Here is a 4,081-nt window from a genome sequence, read left to right on the forward strand (position 1 = left end):
TGTTTGATTATTTGTCTGTGTAAACTGATTGACGATGGAGGAGCGGAGGAAAGGTGATTGGCATAAGGATAAGGTTAAGCTTAAGTAGTTAAGTTGAGGATTCCATAGAACACCTACCCCTTTTTATGGCTCCTGCTTAGAGTTTAAGTTTTGTAACTGTATAATTGGAGTTCTAGGATTGCCTCTGGCATTCCCATGACCTTATTTATTATACGTGTGGCACTTTTAACATGCTAAGAACCTCCGATTCTCACCCCATACTGTGTTGTTATTTTCAGATGCAGGTCGAGAGGCTCCTCGCTAAGCGTCTGGATTACTGAAGCGGAGTAGTTCTTGGGACATTTTGGGTTTTCTTTTTGTATATATATGACCCATGTACTTAACTTGCTCTCCAAGAAACTTATTTATTTTGTTCCTCATAGAGGCTACAGGAGAGTTAGGAACTTGATTCTGTATTTTGAGTATTCTAGGATACTTGTATATATATATATATAAATATTCTCCGGCCAACTTTGGCTTCGCAGGCTGAGTCAGGAGCTAGTTATACTGTATTTATTGGCTCTCTATTCACTCTTTAGCTTACTCGTATTTATGATCTTGAGGTTTCTTCACACGCAAGTTGTTTTGTCTCCGGAGCGTTGCGCTTTTTATTTTGCGATTTTGTTTATCCATTTTTCAAGGCTCCTAGTTTATTATACTCTTTCTGCTATTATACGTATATATTTTATTTTAGAGGTCGTAGCGCCTCGCCACCTCTGTTTTACATCTTAGGTGTAAAGCTCTGTGTGGTATGGTGTTACAGTGGTGGTGGTGGTGGTTCTGCTTCCGATGGATTTTGGGGAAGAAGGGGGAAGGGTATTTTTTTCTGAAGGACGATTTTAAAATTAAGTTAAACCTTTGGGACCATTTTGTAGCGAAAAAAAGGTCGGAGACAAAATAAATTTTCAGCCTCAACATTAGGGACCAAAATCGTACATTCGTACTTAACCCTTTAAGTAATCTAATCCTAAAAGAATATCTTAATATTTAAACTTAATACTAAGGTGTGAAGGAGAGATTATGTAAGGGCAACCTTAGTTCTAGGGTGACTTCCAAGATTTCTTTCCGTGATAATGTTATTGGTTCTACGGTAGCCTCAGGGATAAACCAGGCTGAAGCTCTAGATGAGGATTCCATGGCAGTGGTCACCGAAAAACAAGGAGATCCTATGCCTCCGAGAGTTTGCTTCTCCAAAGAGGCTAGAAACATCCTTTCAGAACCATACAAGGAGGCAATTGTGATTAAGGTTCTTGGAAAAAATCTTAGTTACACGGCCATGTTTCACAAACTGAAAGGGGTATGGAGGATCACCGGTGGATATGAAATCTTGGATGTGGGGTTTGGGTACTTCCTCGTTAAATTTGATCAAATGGACGCTCGAGAGAAGGTTTTACTAGGGGGCCATAGATGATCTTCGGTCACTATATTGCCATCAAGCCATGGACACCGGATTTTAAACCTAGTGAGGACACTTTTGGGGAGACTATGGTTTGGATTCGAATCACTGGTTTGGTTTGAGCATTTGGTACTATCAAGATAAAGCCATGATGAGAATTGCTTCTGCTGTGGGCAGACCAGTCAGGGTGGATCTGGCTACTAAGTCAGCGGAGCGGGAGAAATTTGCTCGAGCTTGTATGCAAATTAATCTTGGTTTGCCGGTGGTCCGGAGTGTGATTGTCGATGAGTTTGAATATAAGGTGGAGTATGAATACTTACACCTTATTTGTGACAAGTACAATTATTTCGGGCATCCAGCAACTGACTACAGAATGACCCCGATAGAGTCAGAAAAGGTAGATCGAAAGGAAACATCAGTGACCGAGACGACGGCCCAGGTGGTGTAGCCACAAGAAACCTCAAAGGAAAAATTTTTTGAATTTGGATGCAATCCCAAAGATTCAGTGATAGTTGCAGAAATTGGGGAGTAATTGGGTGATATGTTACATGGGAAGAAAGTGGGGTCCCAGCATTTGGGAAATGAGGCTGGCTGGACCAAAGTCAGCGGTAAAAGGAGAAAAAAATTGAGCCAATCAAACAAAGCCCAACAAACCTCTAAAGACAAAGTGCCGGTGAACTCAAATCAGAAATTGGACCAGAAGCGTGACTTTGGGCTACGTATGAGAGGAGCCAAATCAGGAGTGAAGACCGGGTCGATTGGCGAATCTCAAGCACGCATGGCATCTTCCAATGCAAACTGCAAGGGGTGAAGGGCAAAGCTGTCTCCGTTGCGGTGCCGACTTTCACTGCCATTTTAAAAAACGGACACAAGAGGTTGCGCCCTTCTTCTTTGCAGAATTCGTCGTCGACTCCGAACTGCCTTGGCGACACCAGCAAGCAGCAAATCAGCGAATTGGAAGGGTTGTCAGTGGAGGGACACAGACAAACCGGGCAACAACCTGGTAAGGACAAGCAAGTCTCAGGGAGATATGATGGTAGATCTTCATCATCTCGTTAGGAACTTCGGTTGAGGTTGGTCCTTATTACAGTACAATTATTTTATGGATTATTTTGATTTAAGCTTTCTATTTTAGAATATTAGAGGGGCCTCTAATAAATTGGCTCGAGTTCATAGTAAAGAGTTAGTGAATAAATTTTACCCTACTTTTTTCATTCTGTTTGAAACACATATTCCTTTCGAGAGGATGAAATCTTTTTGGAATAATCTAGGTTAACAGGGTGTTCGTATTGTTGAGGCTAATGGTCATAGTCGAGGTATCTGGGTTCTATGTTCTAATTCAAATATTTCTGTGAGAGTATTGGATGTAGTTGATCAATGTATCAGTTTTGAAATCACTATGGGCAATACTTCTAGTTACTGCAGTGCAGTGTGCAGTGTATGCTAATCCACATATACATCGGCGTAAAGAACTGTGGGATGACTTGACAAGGATTGCTAATATGATCCATGGACCTTGGATTGTGTTAGAAGACTTTAATGATGTGCTGTTGCAGAGTGAAGTTAGAGGGGGGCAGTTTAGACTTGCCAGAGCAGAACAATTTGCGAAAATATTGGAGGATTGTGAGCTATTTGATATGGGGGCTATTGGGAGAAGATTCACTTGGTACAGGAAGGTGAAAGGTGGGGTGCAGGTGGCTAAGAAGCTTGATAGAGCAGTCATCAACCAGGACTGGCGAATGATGTTTCCGGAAGCTTATACTGAGGTGCTGGTGCGCCTTCACTCTGATAATTGCCCGTTGTTCACTAGGTGCAAGATGGCAGAGAGGGCTACCAAGGGCCATCATCCGTTCAGATTCCAGGCTGCATGGATGACTCATCCTCTTTTTAGGAATGTTGTTTATACAACTTAGAATAAAGGAGCTCCGGATGTGGTCAGATGTTTGTTGGAGGTTTAAAAAGATGCAACTAGCTTCAATAAAAAGGTTTTTGGGAATATTTTTGTTAAGAAAAGGGAGCTGGAGAGGATTTTGAATGACGTTCAGATTACTCTTGAGAGTCAGGAGGATCAACAGCTTAGGATCAAAGAGCAAGTTTTGCATCAGGAACTGAATGTTGTCCTTCTTCAAGAAGAGCTGTTGTGGTATCAAAAATCTAGAGAACAATGGGTGAGATGTGGAGACAGAAATACAAAAAAAAATTTTTGTCTGCAGACAGTTATCAGGTGAAAGAGGAACAAAATTCATGGGTTGTTTTTGGAGGATGGGTCTTAGGCCACGGAGACTTCGACTCTAGAAATGGCGGCAAATTCTTTCTTTCAAAAACTCTTTTCTACAAGGGAGGATATCGACCTGGACGCCAAGGGGCATTTTCCTTGCTCGTCTCTTAGTACTGAGACTTGTCAAAAGCTAGTGGAACCAGTGACGTCTGAAGAGGTTAAAAGAGCTGTGATGACCATGAGTTCATTTAAAGCCCCAGGGCAAGATGGATTTCAAGCAATTTTTTACAAAGAGTTCTGGGACTCTCTTAGCAATGATGTGTGTGGACTGGTCAAGCGAGCCTTTGAGGGTGAGCCAATGAATGCGGCTATTTTTGATACTCTCGTTGTTCTAATTCCTAAAGTGGAAGTTCCCTCTTCCTTACGGG

This window comes from Arachis ipaensis, chromosome B01 (genome assembly GCF_000816755.2).
Source record: "Arachis ipaensis cultivar K30076 chromosome B01, Araip1.1, whole genome shotgun sequence".
Taxonomy (NCBI): Eukaryota; Viridiplantae; Streptophyta; class Magnoliopsida; order Fabales; family Fabaceae; genus Arachis; species Arachis ipaensis.